Below are 21364 nucleotides of genomic sequence, written 5' to 3'. Positions count from 1 at the left end.
CAGACTACCAGAGTTAAAATTATTTATAATAATTTTTAAGTTAATTTTTGCACCTCAAGAAAATTGCTACATCTATTACATCCTCCTCTTAGGATGCCCTTGAAAGTTTGGCTTCTGGTTTAACTTTTGAAGACCAGCATTTTCCACGATAAGAGAAAACTGAATGGAAGAACTAGATGGGGTCAGGAGAAGTCAATGAGAGGAAAAAATGCATTAAAGTTCCCAACAGCCCTGCCACTGACTTCAGTGGTGAAAGAAGCCAAAAACTTATTGTACATTTAGGAGTTAAGATTGACTGGGACCTTTCTAAAATTACATATACAAAACACCAGCTTCTGCAAATAATTATCAGGTCATATACCCATAAAAGTCAAGAAAATATATTTTATTACCTGCTCATCTTACTTATTCATAGAGCAGAGCCAATATTAGTCAGCACAAGTAGTGCTTGCAAGCAGGAAGGCTTCAATCATTAAGGAAAGGATGTAATTAAAAGGGGGGAAATCCAAAACACAGTTATACCCACCAATCACGTAATCTAAATTGTACTATTTTATTCATCAAAAATAAAGCTTCGAAACAAAGATGCCGTATTTTATGCAAGTTCTTGATTATCTTTCTTCTGAGGGAGCCTGTAATTTACAAGAAAGAGGACTTAAAGCTTTAAGTGCCTCTGACTTAATTCAGCATTGCTGTATTGATGGTCCCATTTAGATGATTCCATTTCAGGCCCCTCTAACGCATTAAAGGCATGACTTACTCACATCCATTTGGCTAATGATCCCCTACTGCTCCAAAGTAAATGACAGCTATTTACAGTAAATTATTCAATTAGATAGAGGGAAGTGCGGTATTCATTTTATATTGTTTGACATGGCAAAACAGAAGTGTGCAAGAAGGCAGGTAGGGCATTTTAATCTTCCAGAATCAATTGTTTAATCCACAGCAGGAGGATAAATACACTCCACAATACTTGTCAGCATCAGGTTTTTATTGTAAACATTCTAAGAGAGACTGGAGTGTTGCAGCTCCAGTTAATATAATTCTGTCCATTTCAAAAGTAAGTCATCATACCACACAAGGAATACCAGCATCTGACAGGACTGCTTTATTTTAGGCACAATTTCAAGGATCACACAAAGTGACCATATGCTAGCAGCAGACCAAATTTCCATTTAAATAAAAGAATAGGCATGAGCAAGCCTGAATCCCATTTATCTGTAATGGGATTTACACTACTAAGTGACTACCTCACTCTCCCAAACAAGGACTCAATGTCCCAGGACATTTGGATAGTGGGATATTTTTAATTTATAAAATCCCAGGACAGGACAGGACAGCTCAGCTCCTCTCTCAAATTAAGAGGGGGATCAAAGGATAATCAAATAAAGAACCAGTTGGGGCTAAAACAGAGCCCAGAAAAAGAGGGAATGATCACACTGCAATAACTCAAATCTTTTCACACATTCATCTGTTCTTTTCCAGGAGGTGAAGGGGATGTGTGACTACATACACATTACAATCCCCACTGTATACACACTTGCTTGACCACAGCACCTGGAGAAAAAAAGAAGTCATGACTTTGGTGTCCCCTGTCAAACCTTTGCCTTATAAAAGAGAAAATGAACAAGTAGTTCTCATTATTTTAGACGGGAACATGAAGTCCAAGGTGCAGGACAGGCCACCATGTGTGCTGAGCCTGCCAGTAACCATGCTTATCTGTCTCTCAGGCCTCCCAGAATTTATATGAGGGAAAAGAGGAATAGGTAATTTCTCCAAGCCCTCCTGGCTAGCCCTAATTTTGGAGAATTCTCTCTTCCGCAAGCCCAGAATGCCTCAGGACGAGTGCCGAGCAACCCAAATAGAGGAACATTTTCCTCTGGCTAACCTGCCAACACATTTAATTTTCTACAGGCAGAGGGCCAAGCTCAGCAAGCACAGCTCCTGCTAAGCTTAATGGGAGCTGCACTTGCCTGTGCCAGGCACTGAAGGTTTGCTGGGGGACTGCAAGGAACACACCACAGAAAATACAACTGCTGCCAGTATCTCTATTCAGAGGCTGCATTTGAATGGGCCACTTTTTTTCTCTCCCTGATTTTATTCAATTCTTCTAAAGCTGCTGGCACAATGAAACCCTTCCTACTCTTAGCATGTGTTCACTCACTTCTATGAGCAAGGAATCCAGACTGGCTTCTTGCAGGGATGAATTTTGTCCAAAGACCAGCTTACCACAACTAGGCTGTATAAATTGAACAGTCATTTGGTGCCTTATAGCCAGCAATGCCGGCCAGATTATTCAAAAGGCCTCCTACACACAAATCCTGAATTCCTAGGGAAGGTCTGCATTTCAATGGCTCCAGATCCTATTTTCTGCAAATCAATTCTTATTGCTGATTTTCCTAGCTACCTTCACCCTCTCATGAATTATTATGTTTTAATTTCTAGCTCTACCCATTAAGAAAATTTTAATCAAGGTTCTCAGCGGCTCTAAGCTACACCAATTTTTACTAGGCAAAGATTTCTTCATTGTTATTTGCAGAAAATCCCCTCCCCTTAAAAGATTTTCAGATGCTATAGTAATACAAGTAATCGGAATAACAGTTCTAGACCTTAATGAGCAACACTCCGGTCCTCCAGTCCCTGGTGGCTGCCTCTGCTCCATCTACACCTCTTCATACAATGTCTTCCTTGTTCACCCTCCTGCTCTCAGAATAAACATATCTGCTGACATTCCCTCTGGTGCAAAAGGAGGTGGCTTGGACTTAAAACCTTTAAACCTGTGATGAACCTCTGAAACATTTCACAGCTCATTTCCACTAAAATTCACCTGCCTGAAAGGCACTGAGTTGAAATAGACTTCAAGTCAGTCCTCTATCTAGTAGATAAGAGGAGTGAAAACACTTTGTGTGGCACTTGAAATCACACAGGAAGGCTAAATTATTAAAAAGAAATGTAAAAACCCCACAATGACAAAATGCAAGGACAATGTGAACTTTGATCCACATTTTTACAAATTTACTTCACCAAAATAGAATTCTCTACACCAAATAGTGAATGTTTGTATTTTTCTAAATTCAAAATTCCCCCAGACAGCCAAATAGGAAAGCTGAGATCAACTGAGACATTCAAGGTACGTTGCCAGTAAAATTGCTACGCATCAAACTACACCAAGCAGTACTGAAAAATGAACAGTGAGTGTAGAAAATTTCTGCTTAGATTCTGAATAGGCTGCTTGGAGTAGCAAAAATGAGAAGACCCTGAAGAGGAGGAGGCAGGGGGAGCCAATGCTGCAGCTGAGCTCTTCAGGGAGAGACCTTCCCTTCCCCTGGGCCAGACTATAGTGGGAGCCACTGCCACCAGCAGGGACAGCACAGCCAAGTTGGCCTGATAACGTGGCCCTGCTGCTGCCAAGAAAATACAAGAGCAAGGATTGGAAGGAATGATCTGGCCCAGGATGAGTCACTGGACATCATCTCCTGTTGGATGGTGCAGGCAGGAATGCTGATGCTCACAGCTCGTGTCCTCATCCCCACTCACTGCTCATCCCTGCTGCCCCAACAGGGGCCCTGTCCGTGCTGTGCACAGCCCTCTCCAGCACAGGGACATGAACTGCTACAAATGGACCTGATTTTGTTTACAAAGCACCTGAACATCCTTCACATTTAAGTGAGATGACGGCAAAATGCAGTGTACAAGTTCACTCCACCTTAGGCAGGTGTGCTGCATTTGCATCAATATCACAATTCACAGGCATTAAGGGTCAGGCACACACATCAGCTGGAAAACAGCACCAGCATAAGAGAACAGCCCAGCTCTGCCCACATAACATCAAGCTTTGCCTGGTTTTGTTTTGAGCTTTTTTTCCCCCTCTCAAAACCCATGACATGATTTTCTAGCTATAGTAACACTTAGATAAATAGAAACAGGCAACATTTCCACATGTGGTATTGAGTATGTCACCCTATAACAGCCCCTAATTTTCTACATGTTTAGATTTAAACAATTAAACAATTGTTTAATTTAAACAATTAGATTTAAACAATTATATGCAGAGTATTTTAAATATAACCAAACACAGGGTACAACAACTCCCTGAGGGTTTCCAGGTCTTAGGATCTGTTTAATATAACTCCATAGAAGTACAAGTCCAGAAACTTTTTCTTACATTGTCACAGCAACCAAAGGTCACCTTCATTTCACAAGTCCTACAAATGCTCTCCAAAGAAAAGGAGTTAGAAATGGGAGAGGCAAGAGCATTCAAATGCAAAAAGAATGCAAGAAAATAGATATAAAGGAAAAAGCTGCTCTGGGGAAGCACTTTCATTGAAAATTACCATGAAAATAAAGAAGATGCACCATGAAAAATGCCATTGCATCTCATGCTCAGGACATCAGTCTGTGCTGGAGACAGTAAGTCCCTGGCATGGGACAATGTTTCAGCAATGATGAGAGCACATTTCAGACACAGCACAGTGTTATATTTTGCAACTCATGTTGGCTGCATTTTTCTTTTGTAAATCAACATAATTTGGCTCTTTTAACATTCTTCTTACTTTTCCTTCATTTAATGATTTTTCCAGAAGTGCTTAAAATCAGGGTGTTCTGAACACTCAATTATAAAACCTGGCATATAAAGACTCAAATTCCTATAAATAGATTAATATCCCATTTTCTGGAATTCTAATCAGCTTCCACTTTTTATTTCACCTCTATTAGATGGCAATCTCAAGAGCATTTTTACAACTACTGAATATTCATTGCTGCTTTTTTCCTTTAAAAAAAATCTATTGATTAACTGATTTTGTGGCTTACATAAAAGCAAAGGTCCCAGGTAAAAAAACAATACAGTCTCCAGAGTTTTGTGTCCCACACACCACTGTAGCCCTGACAGGGAGTGAGCAGCACCAGCTCAGGGCTGAAGGCAGCACTGGCAGCCCTGTCCCACGCTCAGCTGTCAAAGCATGCACTCACCTTTTCAGTAAAAACTCCGTGAAAATGTGAAATCAGGCAAGACTTGCTCTTTGTTCATACTAGAACTTACATAAAAATCAAAGGGACAAAAAGCTCTCACACAACACACACCTAAAATAACCTTACTTCAGCTGTGCCTTGGCAAAAAGCCTAGGCAGCAACAAGATCTTTCCCTTCAGCTAGCAAACAGACCCCATTTTCCTTTTTCCAGGGCCCACATCCGTGTAATCAATGATAGTTCTGGTATCAGCATTTATAGGTTTCATATGGTCACCATTTATAAGCAAACCACTTCCTCAGTACAAACACAGTTAGTATATTTTCTCATTTTCATTTGGCAGAATAGTTGTGGAGTGTGGGAGAGAGTTAGGAGAAACTGTAAGGGACAGAAATCAGATCTCAAAAAAAAATCAAAGTATGTTCCTTAAGACACAATAGAGCAAATATGCAAAAATCACTACATAGAGTGTTTGAAGCTCACTTTTCTGCCTTCCTTTTCTCAGAGGATCTATGGCAGCCACTCAGGCCTTTCTGGTGGGATTTCATGTATAATTGCAAGCATTGTGTGTAGAGGGACTAAAGCAGTCACATCACTATCTTCACCACTACTAAATGCCATCTCTAGCATATCTACACCCTGATCTAGTGTGTCCTGGTGGCTAGCTAACAGAAGCAGCCAAGGAAACCAAAGTTTCAAGCTCAGGTTAGATATGTTATCTTCATTTTTCTTCTGTTAGAGAAAAAAAACAAAAAAAAAAAAAAAACAAAAACCAAAAAAAAACCAAACAAACAACCAAAAAATGCTTAGAAGCAAACAAAAACTAAAGGAAATGCACTAAATTCACACAGGGAAGAGGCATAATTGTCATTTCAGTGCTCTCTTTGAAACAAGAGTTCCAGAATCCAACACACAAACTCTTCAGGCTCCAAGATAAAGACTGACATTAAATACCACAGCTTTAAAAGAAAATATAAGCACAGCCCTCAGCCTGCCCTGGGATTACTGCTGCAGACTCCCAGGAGCTGCCTTTTGCCTCTAACAGCTTACACATCAGTGTGTTGAGCTGGTACTGATAAAGACACGAGTTCAGAAAATACAAGAGCACACATTTCAGTCTGTCACTGCTCTGGCAGGGACTGACACCAACCTTTCCATCTGCCTGCTCCATCACACAAGAGCAAAAACGATTTTTTGTGACACATAATAAATACTGCTTTTTAAAGAAAACAATCAACCACCCATCCTGAAGCACCTTACCTGGCCTGCAGCAAACAGGAGCCAGAAAAATGAAATACCAAAAGGTCAGTCCACTGTTGGCACAATCCAACTCCCAACTCCCTTGCACTTGGGCTGAAAAGGCATGCTCAAACCCTACATGCAGTGCAAGCCTGGCAGTCCAGCTTCTTTATATAAATAAAGTTCATGCTTGAAAATTACTCAGATCATGCTCTTTAAAAACAAATTCACCTAGTTTTAATTATTCATGCACTTGACTCTCAACAGGTTGGCTTTCCCAATTACAATGCCTGGGAAAGGGTGTAACCCAGCCAGCCCTGAAAGACTTCCACACAATATTTTCTGCTGGTTTGTTTCTGATTATAGCAAAAGATTCTTGAGTAGGTATTTTGCACCTGTTTAATCTGTTGGTGGTATTCCATCTATCTTTCAAAGATAGCTAATTATCAACAGGCCCCTCCATTCTAGTGAACAAGTCTTCAAATATTTTTTTCTTCCACATGCCAGTAGATCTCACAAAGCAGATACTGAAGAACAAAAAGACTCAAGAGATCACATTGCATTCAAAGGATCAGATTTTCAAATTAAGAAGCATCACAAAATAAAAAAAAACCTCAAATATTTTCCAAATTTGACAAACACTCATTTTCTGGGTGAAATGAGGATTCCAGAATAAACAAAGCTCACATCTGACATAGGAACCAGGAAACTAATTTTTTTTAAGTAAAACAATGTTCTAATATAGATTCATTATGAATATAAAACCTACAGCAAATCAACAGCTTCTGTTTTACTGGAGGACAGCATGGATACAACAAGAGAGCAATCATGGAGCAGTGCCATGTTATACCAGCTGAAAATATGGCTCACTCCCCTTGCTACAGAGAATTGGAACCTAAAAATACTATGCTACAGCCCATTATTTTAATGCAAGTTTACAGCAATTCTACTTTCTCTGAAATTTGTACACTCTGCCCTGAAGTAGGCAATGAACTGGAACTCAGCATAGGGAAGGCAGAAAACTGCAGGGAAAATGCAGCATCTCTGGGTACTACTGCCCCACACAGAAAACTCAGTGTACTCAAGCTGCACTTCCTTTCCCTTGTACACTGCTTTTATTTTGCAGCATTGGACCACTAAGGGAAAATGAAAAGCTGCTTTCCAGTAGGATCAGCACAGCCTAAAAGTATATAACCCAGAAGGATAGAATTTATGCTTGGCTAATATTAAGAATTTATCAATGCCAAGCCAGTTAAAAAAACCATTTGCGTTCACTATTAAATAAGGTATGTTAAAAATAATTTTAAAATCAAAATTATCTGAAGAGCTCTCAAAGCAGAAAAGCATTTAGCTGTTCTTACAAAACTTTTGCAACTTTATCCATAACCTTTAGGAACAATTTACTGTGAGCTGAGTGCTAAAAGAACTTTGATCACAGAAAATGTCTAATTAAAATTAGCTGATATTTCATTAGTAAAAAACTATTCATTACTATCAGAATTAAAATAATCTGATTTAAGGAAAACAATGAATAGATATCCTTATCACTGTGAATGAAGGCAATGTTCATTTCCAAAGACTGAGATTTTTATTTGAGTATTCACTTTACCCTGTAATAGTTACAAGCAAATTTAAGTGCATGAAATTTAAAAAGTAACTTTATGAACCAAAAGGTGAATAAGAAAAAATCCCTTCCTTTTAAACCATAAACCGTTCCTGCAAATTGTGTGACTAAAGAAATGCTCATATCAGGGCTTGAAGGTATTTTTCAAAACTATAAATTGGGAACAGCAAAGAAGGCAGTGCACTAATGTAATGTAGATGTAAAGTTCAATTTGTTTTACACAGCACAGCAGCACATCTTAGTACTTAGACATGACATTTACTTTTCTGCCTTTTAATCCATCCCAATAAACAAGCAGACATTTATCCCACAAGCCACTTCCTCAAGTTCTCTATAGAACTGTTGAGTGCATTGGTGCCCACTGCAGGCCTGCAGAGCAGGAAATGCTTCAGCCCTGCATAGATACTTTGCACTCATCCTGCACTGAGTGCAAAAAACTTCTCCTGAGAGAAAAAGAACAACAAAAAAGAAAACAAAAATAATATTTTTTAAACCCTTATACCTATTACCCAAGACATTCCTACATCTTCCCTATGCTTCCCCTTCAGTAACCTGAACAAAGATAAACTAGCAGATCTAAGGTCAAAAAATTGCTCCAAAAGACATTTACCATTTCACAGTGATAAGGATATCAGTTCTTTGTTTTCCTTAAGGCATATTATTTTAATTTTGATAATAATTAATTTTTTTTACTAATAAAATATCTGTTAATTTTAATTAGACTCTTTCTGCTCAGCTCACGATAAATAGTTCCTAAAGGTTATGGATAAAGTTACAAAAGTTTTGTGTTTAATAAACCCACCAGGAAGGGCATGGATGGTGCAGGTTTCTACCAATTTCACAGTTCCTGAGAATACTGGCCTACCTGCAAATTTAGATACCACCATGGATTCAAATAATAAGGCAAAGTCTTGACCAGCAGTTTACATAATGCTGAAAGTAGACTTAATTTTTATTCCACTAGAACAAGGAAGGAAAGCTGAGATCACATTTCATTACTAAAATGGAACATTTGGGATAGAAATGAAAGGGCAAATTCATCCCTTTGGAAAACTTTTCTAACCTCAAAATAATAGTCAGGTTTGTGACTGAGACAAGAAGTATCATATTTTGGGGGGCAGCTTATTTGGTATGCTTCTGTAATTAAGAGTTTAAATCCATCCAGCTGGAGAAACACCAGTAATGGTGTCCATTTCCAAAAGATTTGCATTTAAAGACTTTTTTTCTACTAAGTAAAATTCTTTATGAAATCATGTTCTCTCCGTTTTCTTGCTTGGCCCAGTTTTCAGTCCTGGAAACTGCTGAAGTCCATCTACTCCAGGCAGATTTATTGTCTAGGCAGACAGAGAACCTACAGCTGCAGCACACCCCTTTTGCACTGAAAAACTGCTGCATTCTCCCTGATTTCAAGCCAAAAGAGACCCTCAATCAATGTGCAAAAATCTGTTTTAGAAGAACAACAGGAAACCTGCAAGCTACAATAGCACAAACTGGGTGAGTACAGTGCAGGTCCTGCTGCCTGAATCATGAGAACACTCCCAGCCTTGCTTCAGCTTTCTTTTCACCAGCCAAAAGAAACATATGCTGTTCTATGCTGAAGAGCCATTTAATTCAGCTAGTTTTGGCAAACAACACCTCTTGAAAAATGCATCGCATTCAGCATTTGCCACCCAGTCTCCCAGTTCCTTCTTTGATAATACACAAAACCAGCATGAAGAAGCTTCACAAAAGAGAAAGGCATCACCACCAGGCAGGCAGTAAGGTGTGTAATGCAATCATGAAACATAAGCAGAATCAAGCTCAACAGCAGTCATTTTGTAGAGGAACTAATCCATCATTTATGATGGTTTGCTGTTAAGTGTGAGTTCTCTACAGCTCAGATAAGCTGAGCTCAGCTGAGCTGTTGCTAAATGTGCTTCATCTTTGCCTCCACACTAAGTGCAAATACAGCTCTCAAAATCACCTTTTTTTGGCAGGCCAGAAAACAAGTACTCCTCTGTGATGGTTTGGTTGACAAGGCTGCAATCCTTTCTATGGACAGCCTCAAAGTCCTACAACAGGTGTATTTTTCATCAGTATTAGTTTTGTGCAGCTTATTGATTGATTTCTTTTTTTTCCAATCTGTTTAAATGGCATTGCATATCTAATAGGAATAAAATGTAGACTCTTAAATTTTATAAAACCTAATGAATTCTTTCAAGCTCTTAAAGAAGCAGAACTACCAATAGGGAAACAGTATAACTATGTCACAGAACTTAAGGAAAAGCTGCAAATCTAAAGAAATTCTTGCTATAACTTATGCTGCTTAATGGGCAAAGATATTTAAGGCTTCAGTCCTGCCAGGATCCCAATCCAGCAAACTACTTAAGGACTCTCATATGCAACAAAATGAAAAATCTCACCTTTGGAACATGACACCTGCTGAAATGCTTTGCTACATTAGGGCCAGCCACCTCAGCACTTCTCAGACAAGCTGCTTGTGAATCTCCACTGAAATCAGTTGTGTTGTCCTTTGGCACTTGCCTCCAACCCTGCCAAACACCCCATGGTTTGTACGTGTGCCACCCCATGGTTTGTCCCAGCACAGCTGCTGTTTCACCATGTAGATGCTCAGAGTACCAATGGTTTCTGAGGCTTTGACACAACTCTTGAAGACATTCAAGGGAAATCTGCCACAGAAACTCCCAGTGCCAGCAGCATTGAGTGGAACACACCCCTCATGGAAGGGCTTAGATTCAGAACATTGTTTTAATGTCTCACAGGGGATGGCTGCATTGCCCACCTAACTGAAATTCTACATGGAATCTGCTGTCCCTGGTAGTTCATTTGGAAGTGATGCCCTTTCCATGACAGATGTGTTCGTGCCTAGAGCCCCAGTCCCATTCTGTCCCTGGTCCTTGTGCAGCCCAGTGAGTCACTCACACCCTGATTCTGCAAAATGCACGTCCAGCCACGAAGATACAGAACTTGTGCTTAAAGCCAAATCTTTTCATTAAGGTTTGAGCATGTTCTTTGTCAAATAAAGCAAGTTTCTGCCTTGTAGAAATAATCACATTCCTCTTCACAGTCCTTGCTTTGCACTATTCCTTTATCTTCCAATAACCTCAAGCAATCTAGCTCTTGCTTGCCAGATTTCATAGGGATACTGGAAAAACTCAAAAACCTGTATTTTCTGGACTAGATGGGGACTCATCAAGTTCAAAAATTTAATAGCTCTGAGAAAAAAATTTCAGTCTATTTTATCCTCTACTGTGTGAACATAACTCTCAGTTAAAGACCATTAGGGTAAATTGAATGACTCTAAAATGTGAAAATTTGGCCAACCCTTTTTTTTTTAGACAAATTAAATACACACAGATTGTAGCTGGCAATCTATTTCCAGTGACAAAGTAAGAGACCCAGCAATGAGCTGTGCAGACCTTCACAGATTTCATGCTAGAAACAAAATGCACAGCCACCAAGTCTTTAGACTTGTGTTTCAATGAAGAAACAGTACCAAAAATATGTAGTGGTTGGCAAAGGATGGTCTTGCAAAAGAAAACATGGATTCATGTAGAAAAAATAGCACAAGTGGAGGGGATCTTGTGAACAATAAGTTGAACAAGGAACAACAAGCTCACAACTCAAGCTCAGATAAAAATTAGCTTATCACTCAGGGAGAAAAAAAAGAAACAAGAACAAGGATGAAAAATAAAGGCTTCTTTTGGTTATATACAAGTTTGTTTCATTCTTTACCAATATCCTAAAGCATCTGTGCACATTCTGTCCTGTTCTGGTAAAAAGAGGTGATGCAAGAGCTGCATATCTGTAGGAAAAGGCAGTGCCCAAACACATGAACACTGTGTCAGCACACTGTGGGGGTGGCACAGCACGGTGGCTCACAAGCATCTGCAATTTAATCAGTCAGCTTCTGCTCCCCTGCCCATTTGTGCCAGTAATTTCTGTGTATTTTGAACATCAGAATTGAAAACTTATACTGTGATTTGAAAACCAGGTTACTAAGAAAAAAATATGGTCGTATGTAAGATTCCATCCCTCTTTTTAAATAAAATAAAAAGAAAACAATTATTTATGAAGTGAACTTAACTTCCTGTAAGGACAAGCAAGTCATTCATGACCAAAGTTTTGTTGGACCAGGGAATATTCCTTTGATACTGCAGTGTTAAAAAAAATCTACCTTGATCCAATGACACTACTGCCTATAATTTCTAGTGGCACTTAAAAGGCTGAACTTCCCAAATGCTGTTGCAGAAAAGTAAAAGTTACAGCTGCATTCAGTGAGACACAACAGGTTTTACACCAGTATTTTCAGCTTGTGAGCCAATTCTGAGCTCTCAGTTGTGATGGATCCCTGTAACAGAGCTGACTTGCACTGAACTTTGGCTAACTGCTCAATGTTCAAACAACCTCACTGAAAACCCTTTCTGCATCACTTTTGCTACTTAAGAAGAATATTCTGGACAAACCATAAGCATCATAAGTTTTCTCGTTGTTTCCTTATATTTTAGTACATTTGTGTACTGGCTTTGATACATTTGCACAATATTTGAGGGTGATATTAATAATTAGTGCTCACAGTCCAAGGAGAGACTGCACCCAACTGCAACTAAAATCAGGGTGACATCTGGCTGCAGGGTACAAGAATGGGCATAGTAACTTCTTGGGCTCATTAAAAGTAATTCCCCCTCTTTCTTAGCAGTCTAAACTGAGAATAAAAGGCAGAAAAGGGCTTTGTTCACTCCCCACACACTGTGCTTGTACAGAAAGGCAAAAACTGATTGTTTTAGTGACACATGGAAGGTTACTGGCCTCCCTGGCACCACACTGTTGGCTCAGACAAGGAAGGTTACTGTAAAACTGAGACACCAGACACTCATGCTAAGTTTATCAAGCAAAAAAACCTTTCTGATGACTCTAAGAGAGCCTTTATCCATCCAAGATATTAATGGGACTACAGATATTTCATGGACTCATAGAACCATCAGGGTTGGACAGGACCTCCAACATCACGAAGTCCAACCCTTGATCAATCACCACATTGTCAAGTAAACCACAGCACTAAGTGCTGCATTAGAAATATGTTAAGAAACCACTGTGCATTTAACCACTTCTCATGTAAACATATCATTAATTGCACAAATTAAAAAAATGCAGAGCAAACTTCTCCTTTCAAAGTATCATCAGCTTCCATGGCAATGCTTAAATGGACAACATTCAAAATAAAAGTTCTAAATTGTATCCTGATTTTCTCCTATTACTACCCAACAGGTGCACAGAGTACCAGCACTACTCAGACCACCGCTGAGACAAAGCACAAAGTCAGCTTTTACAAGCCCTGCATGAGTGGCTGCTTTATGCAGTTTATTACAGCAGAAGCCACATAAAACTCAGTGTGAGGTCTTTGGGAGAGAAGGGCTCAGGCAGTGATGCTGCAGCAGGAAGGGGCTGCAGCCTCCCCTGCCCCAGATGAGAGCAGAGCCGTGGAACAGAGCAGCACAAGCAGCCTGAGCATGAGACATCCTGGCCTGAACCCCAAAGAGCTTTGAGGAGGAGACAAGAATGCCTATAATAAATGGGCTGCCAAGCAATGATGTCAGCCAAGCTTTAGGATTGCATTTCCCTGGGTTTTTTTAATCTCCTCTTCACCAAATCAACTCTATATTGTTGAACAATAAACACAGCTGATTCTGCCCTGTATGCAGAATGAAGCATTTACCAGCTGTCTCAAAGGCATGAAAGAGCAAAAAGTATTTGGCCATCCTAGTACATCCAGCTATCAAAGCATTTGAACATGGTTACACTTCTAAGTTAACATTAAGAAAAAATAAACAGTGATCTTGTACTACATTTGTATAATACACAATCTACATACTTGTAAAAAGTTACTGATTAAAAAATTGACTTGACAGATTAACTCCACAAGAATAGAAAGCAGTCATACTTAAAGGCTGTAACATAATTCTCCCCCACAGCTCCTGGCTAAGGAGAGATTGACATAACTTTTCAACAGCCCTAGTTAATACATTGGCAAAAGGCAGAAGAATTCATATGCCCCTTGTGAAAGGTTTTGTTAAAATTGCATCTATTTTTGCAGCAGATCTTATAAATCCAAATCCATCTGCAAATATCCCTCAGCTTCCAGAGCACTAAAGGCATGAGGAACCCAGCTCGTCTGAGATCAATGATGAAATCCCTGCCTTCCCACGTGCTCTGTGTCATATGCAGATGGCAAATTGCCTGATAAAATAAATAGCAAAGATCTGACAAAAAGGCAAGCTAGGGATTTATTCTTCCTTTGCTTGTAGGTACCACATATTTGAGCTTCAACCCTAAAAATTCCAGGAAGCCAAAGGGCAAATCAGAGCAAACAAATCAAGCACAGCACAATTTTTCCAGGTTTGCCACAGCCAATTTGCTCTTTTAGCAGTTCCAGTAGGAAGTGGTCTCCTTGCACATTGGTTTTAAAATGTCTGAGACCATTGCCTACTCAGAAACACTTTTTGGTCCTCTTTGTGCCCTGGATCTTGTTCTCAAGTGTGCCTAAGACTAAATGAGACTTTGGCTATTCACCAGTTTATTTTTGCTGCAGTCTACCTCATATTTACTTTTCCTGTATATATCTTTAAATCACTTGAGAATTAATAGCCCCAAATCCTCCGAGGAAAAAGCATTAGAGTATGTGCTGTGAACTAACTCTTTTCATCAGACACACATGAAAACCTGGCTCCACAAGAAGACTTATCCCAGAAATCCCCAAAATTCACTTCCCTGCCCTGGCCACACCACAGTATGTGACGTGCCACAGCCACTTCCTCCTCCTGAGGGTGCACATAATTGTGGCATCTGAGATAATGCTGCAAGCACGGAGAAATGATGACTTTTAAAATGGAAAAATGATAGCTTGTACAGTAATTGCAGGCTATCATAAATGCCACAGTTACTTAACTGCAAGACAGAACAAAGGCTGGCCCCAGTTTGAGGCAGTTAAACTCCACAGCAATCAAAATAAAAATAAAAAGTCTTTTTCACAAATGTACTTTTTTGTTTTTTACTGGAAATTGTAAAGCGTCTCAGCCTCAGTAAATCAGAGGTTGAGCCAGCCAAACTACAGGTCTCCCCTCCATGAAGACCCTGGCCTGGGGCCTTTGGGCTTTCTGGGAAGGAAAGGAAGAAAAAAAATTTAAAAAAAGAGGAACATCCACAAACTTGAAATATTCTTTCCGAAAATACCAGCCATAGGCAGGTCAAAGGGAGGCAGGCACTGCAGAGTCAGGCACTGCTCTGCAGAGACCTGGAGCCATGACAGAGCTTGTCTGGTATTTCAGATGTGATCTCATCTCCACCTATGGGCACTTGGGTTATGGAATCAAATCCCTAACAAGTAATGAATGTATTGATTTGGCACAGAAAGTTGCACTTCATTATTGCTCCAAAATCTAGAGTTATATTTACTTATATTTATTATATGGATATATTATAGAGTTATATTTACTTATATTTAGCATATGCAACAATACAACAATTGTGGTAGTACAGGCTGAAAACTCAAAGTATACTTTTGCAACACTGTGATGGGTCAGTTGCCTCTTTCAAGCAGCTCCTTCTTTAGCAATATTATTCAATTTTTGCCTCTCCATCTCCTTTTCTTTAAACCAATTACCCCTGTACCCATTCCATCAATTTATTTTGCAGGTACCTAGGCTGTGAGAAGAGAGACAGGAAAAAAAAAAAAGATATTTTAAACTGAAAAAATCTTTATAAATCTTGAATTTTTTTAACAAAAAAAACTTGAGGCAGTGTGAAAATCTCTTATGTATTATCCTTTCATAGGAACTTTTCTCCCCAGGCTAGTTCACTGTTATTATTAATAAAAAGTTCTAACTCCTTACTCTTTTCCCCTTCTCCTTTCCTTTCTGACATACTGTATTCACTTTTGAAAGGAATTAGGAATTTTGAGCCCTTTCCATACCTGGTGTGTTAGCTGCTACAGAGGCCTCTCATTAGTAGACTACATAAATGGTACTTGAAGCCATAATGGTGCAAAACAATTTTCTAAAGGAACTGTTTATTCATGTGATAAGAAGTACCTCACTTGTTTTCCATAGAGATATATCTGATTTATTTAATTTTTCTGTTTTGAAAGCCCATTAAACTGTAGTCTGCCTTGGACAAAATGGTGCAGAGATTCACAATATTATACAAAGTTTGTTTGGTTTATGTTAAGTTTTATTTACCATTATTTTGTGATGTAGTTTGTTGTGCTCAGGTTTTTAGAACGACAGGTAAAATTCTGCTGAAAATGGAAACATTTAATGAGACTTCCTATCTGGGTCCAAAAAAATGCAAGATTCAAGAGAAAAACCAAAATTATCTCCAGCCATTAAGTGTAAGAGCTGTCGATTACTATCATAAAGGCAGAAACCATGAAGAGAAACTCAAGGTATAGGGAAGCTGATTAAATCTCAGACTATTCTTCTGTCTGTCCTTGAGGCATGATTGCCAGCTTTTGCACAGAAATAACCCCAAATCTGCCACCAGGTGCTTGTGAAATAACCTCCCTCTGCGAAGATGCACACCTCATTTAGATGATACTTTTATCCATGGAAACCACCAAGGAACCATGACAAAGAAAAGAATATTCTTGAGACCAGTGACATTATCTGGGTCACATTTTGCCACCAGGTCGCTTTCCTGTGCATGTGGATTAGTGGGTTATGGAACAGAGCATGAGTCCATGAGCTCTGGCACTGCTCTGGAGCCCTGCACAGCAGGCAACCGCATTCCCACCAAAAGTTATCATTCAAAAGAAACTTACAAATGGAAAAAATTAGTGCTCACTTATGTAGTTTATGAGGAGGATCATTTTTGGAAAGCAGTTGATAGGATTCTGAAGTCCCACTGTTCCTTTCGCCTCTAGAACAAGGCTTTTGCGTTTTCATTTTTTGTCTCCAAATAGCACCCTACAGACAACTGAATGAAGCTACTTCATCAAGAAATTCAATTCCTCTCTCATCTATTAGTGCAGCAACAGAACACAATCCTTAGCACCCAGAGAGCAGCCTCCCACCTTTGACTTTAGTTTGGACAAGAAGCTGTGCTACAATCAGAACATTTCTGTCAATCTTCTTCAAATCTCACCTTGATTAGCGCCATGCTCAAACCAGCATTAAAATTAAGGTTTGACTTCCACTCATCACCATGATGGGAGTATAGAGGATCCAAAAGCATTAGAAATTTAAATTATTAAACTGAAAGAGATACACCTTTGTCCTCCCTATTTTTTGTATTTGCCCAATTGTTGTTTAAAAAAAAATGCAGCAATGGCACCATTCACACCTGTGACCAATCTGTTTTGCCACATTTGTACTTTATCAGCAACACCAACAGGTGAGCAAACGACTTCATAGTAGGCCTGGTAATTCACAACATTTCCTCTCTCTGCTCTCCCATCTGCACAAAACCCTCTCTGTGACACTCAGACCAAGACAATGACAATTTTTCTCACATTGCCACCCTCCAAATCAACTACCACTTACTGTTACATGGTTCTGGACCTGTGAGCAGCACCCAGGCCTCTTTCAGCACTGAGCTTCCTGCAGCATGAGCTGGGTCCTGCAGGCTGTGGTGAAAATAACTGTACAAATCACAGCTTTTGCTGGAGATTACCAGATCCAACAGGAGATAATCTCTGCTGTGCACAGCTGCTCCAAAGGTCTCAGTGGGAAGTTGTACTCTTTTTTTTGGATCAACACACTGAGTGAGGGCTTGGGGACCATTTTAGAAACAAAAAAGAAAAGTAGATCTGGGGGGCTTAAAAGAAGGAAGGGAGTAGAGAGGACTGATTTATACACTCAGAAGAAGAATACTAGCTCCAAATTATTTACTGAGGAATTTCCAGCATCTGCTGTTTGACTGAAACAGATTCTCACAGGTGCTGGCTGTATTAATCCTAACACACTTGGGAACACATTTTCCACTCACACAGTAATTATGAGCCAAGCTTCTCTTTTCATACTCCATTCCCCCTAAACATAAACCCAGCTAACATGAGCACCAATTTCTAGTTGAACAGGGAAAAAAAAATAATTAATTAACAAGTCACTCCACCTTCAAAAGCACAGAAAACCAACTGCTAAGTGGAAATCAATGCAAATATTCATGCCTAGTTAAGATAAGAGTCATTCATTACAAGCTCAGTTGCAGCTTGTAAATGCAGACCCAGGTTTGCACATATAGTACATAACCACGATTTTCTCTCCAAATCCTGCCTTTCACAGGCAGCTAATTGCCTCTCCATTTGTAGAGGGAAAAATATAGCAATGAAAACTTAGAGAACACTTCACCAGGAAGCATATTTAAGATTTATCCCAGCTTCAAACACATTACTAATTTCAAAATGACACTAGATTAAAAAAGCAGTGATTTAGATTTCCTCACCAAATCACCCAATGCTGACTGCCCAGCCAGTTAAGGCTTGGGTTTGCTTCTTTTCTTCTGTTAACTCATTTCCCAAGAGCTCTACTCCTTTGCACAGGTGGTGCCTCTGCAGCAGGGCACCCAGGACCATCACACTCAGTGATTGCTATGGATTCCTACCTACAGCATTTTTTGAGGAATACAGTTAGGAAAGGGAAATGCAGTCCTAATGTTACTAAGCTAAGTTAACGTTTAACACATGGAACAGAGAAAGATTTCCTGGCCAGGAAAACTCCCTTTCTCACAACTGGCTTGTTGAAAGGCTAATGTAAGTGATGGGAGTAAGGTGGTGTTCCAGCCAAAAAAATTGAGAATATTTTAAATGAGACAATTTGAGGATGCTGATGTTTTAAATCTGCTCCTCCAAGGCGTTTTTTTTAACATCCAAGATTATACAGCCTAAAAACTAAATCTAGATCTCACAAGATGCTAAGAACAATAGCTATATTTTTATTAATTCATGTATGCAGACTACAAATAGTAAAATCCCTACATCTGGGATAGGGCAAAGTTCTGCAGTAGATAGGCTCACTGTATGAAAAATGTGCAATATCATATCAAAATGGTTTTCTTGTTCTAGGAAAGAAGCTGTCACTTAGGCAGGCTCTAAGTGATATAAAGTTCAGAAGGAAGTCTGAGTCCATAAATCACAATTTGATTTAATACCAACAAGTGTTCAGTGGCCCAGTTTCAGTACTCTCAGAGCATACTGAATTGACTGTCTTCAGAGCCCTGTAGCTAACAAGGAAACATTTCACTATCCTAATTATCAACTGTTCCCACATCCACAGGGAGTGACATGGACCAAGCTTTATCAAAGATAAAAAGTCTAAACTATGCTTAGAGTTGTGCATTGCCTATTTTCCAACTATAACAGCAAGGAACTACACCAAGTCTAGGAATTACTTGACTTCCCTTACATGAGGAGATCTAACCATAAAAGAATCTATTTTGTTTTCCTAGGTTTACATCCAAGCAGCACATGCTGAAAGACCTCTGTTGCTTACACATTTTTCAGGCTGATTATCAGTTGTTGGTTCCATACATAATTTTGTATAGTCAGACACTTACATACACACTTTTACTTAAAATAAAGTCAATCCTAGATCTCTTGAAAATGAAGCTACCCTATATATATAGAGAGAGAGAGAGACATTTTTGGCTCATTACCCAGCACTGCTTCCCACCTGGGCAGTGGCTTGAAGAGACAATGATTCTGGGGGCTCCAGTTCCATTCATTTGAAAAGCTACAAACTTCAGCTGTTGTTGAGAAAGTCAATTATTCAAAGCTGTGTGCCTCAATGGCTGCTGTTTAAGGTATTTTGGTACTTTGTTTAAGGTGCAGTATTGGCCAGCAGTTTTGGGGAGGTCTAGAGATTAGGTAGTCCCCTTTTGTAGCTGTTTGAAGTAGACCAAGCGGGACAAAAAAAAAATTAACTGCAATTAAATATCAGATTCACCACTCTCTGCAAGTCAAAGCCTGAGGAATACATCCAGCCAACACATCCAAGAAAAAGTCCAACACAAAACTTCAACAAACAAAGCCAGAACCCTCTCTTTGCAGTTTGCTTAATGCAGAGCAGGGCCAAGCACAGGGTTCTAGACTTGAACTTTCTAAGGCATTTCCCCTCACCTGGGAAGACAGAGAGAAGCCAGATGTATATTTGTCACACACACACAGTTTGAAAGCTCACTCAGGCTGAGGGATGGTATACTGGGTACATAACTAGATTTAAATATCCTGAAATCACTCTCAGATATCTATTTCAGTTACTGCAAACACTTAGTTTAGAGTATCAATTAGGGTGCTAGCAAAGAAAGATTTTGGCCCTAAGCCTCCAGCCTATGCAGATCATGAGACAAGGACAAATTAAGTGCTCAGAAGAACAAGAGGCAAGCTGCCCTCCCCAGTTCTGCAGCCAGGAAGGAGGAAGGATCATCTCCAGGGTAAAGCTTGGGCAGCCTCCTGTAACATGCACTGAGCAGCTTGCTGTCCCTTAGCCTCTGCTGGCAAAGGAACAGTGGTGACAGCAGAGGTTTGAAGAGCCCCTGGGAGAAGAGAGCCAGTGGGATATTGCTGCACTGCTGTGGAGGTGCCTCCAAACAACACCGGGCAGAAGGCCCTGAGCTGCCCTGAGGGGCATGGCCAAGAGGCCTCGCCTTCCCTGAGAAGGGGGACTGGCTTCACAGAGCCCAGCTGCAGAGCCATGGGTAGCAGTTCACCACCTTCATCTGACCCCACATCCAGCCCTCCTCTCAGCTGCAAAAACCCCAGCACAGAGGCAAATCCCCACAGGCAGCCATACTTACACAACCTCCATGTCCACGGACAAACACCATGGCCTTCCTCTCGCACGCCGGAGCTGCCACTTTCTGTTCCTGTCTCAAGGTGCTCTCCAGGGGTTGTCAGTCAGCAACCTACACTGATTTCACTTTTGTCAAACACTGTGTAAAACCTGTGCTCCACAAGCTGCTGAATTCAGACACCAGCTACTGTGTGAAAGGCACACAAATACAGAGCTCCCCTTCACTTCCACTCTCAAATACTTCCTGTGATTAGTGGTGTAAATATAACCCACCTGTGCAAGCTGCTGCAGGGGCACAGGTGGTGCTTGTCAGCACCAAAAAGCAGCAGAAGGGGAACAATAAATAAACAGCTGTGACAGAGAAAAGCTGTCCTGCTCGCAATCAAGTCAATGGCAAAATTCCCAACAAGAAGCAGTGTTGCGCCCTGCATCAGCAGCCAAGAGCTCAGTGTAACAATCTTACTTTTCCTGTGTCTTCCTGTGCAGCTTTCTAAAGGAAAGAAATTCGCAGTGTGTTCCTCACACGGTGTATCCCTTATATCCCTTATCCTCTGGCTGGAAACACAAGAAAACTCTTTGTGCCCGGAGTCCACGCCGTAACTCTGATCGTGTTTCAGCACAGCTGATAAATAAAGAAAAGCCTCACATGGCAGCCTTCGCTCAAGACACTTAAATCTGCAGCTTCAAATCCGCTTTGTGCACTTTCAGCCACATCAAAGTAAAACACTTTCCCCTAGAAAAAAAAAAAAA

The 21364-nt window shown here is 40.1% G+C and overlaps 1 protein-coding gene across 1 annotated transcript in view; it reads right to left on the bottom strand.

Annotated features, from left to right (window-relative positions):
- Nucleotides 1-20810, bottom strand: part of INSC (INSC spindle orientation adaptor protein) — a 119584-nt gene extending 98774 nt beyond the window's left edge. Inside the window, exon 1 of the mRNA XM_058807395.1 lies at nucleotides 20619-20810. The gene's annotated coding sequence lies outside the window, so the exon portion shown is untranslated. The remainder of the gene's footprint in view (nucleotides 1-20618) is intronic.
- Nucleotides 20811-21364: the final 554 nt, after the last annotated feature.

The sequence above is a fragment of the Ammospiza caudacuta genome, chromosome 6, assembly GCF_027887145.1.
Source record: "Ammospiza caudacuta isolate bAmmCau1 chromosome 6, bAmmCau1.pri, whole genome shotgun sequence".
Lineage (NCBI taxonomy): Eukaryota > Metazoa > Chordata > Aves > Passeriformes > Passerellidae > Ammospiza > Ammospiza caudacuta.
This window is presented reverse-complemented; position numbering and strand designations above follow the sequence as displayed.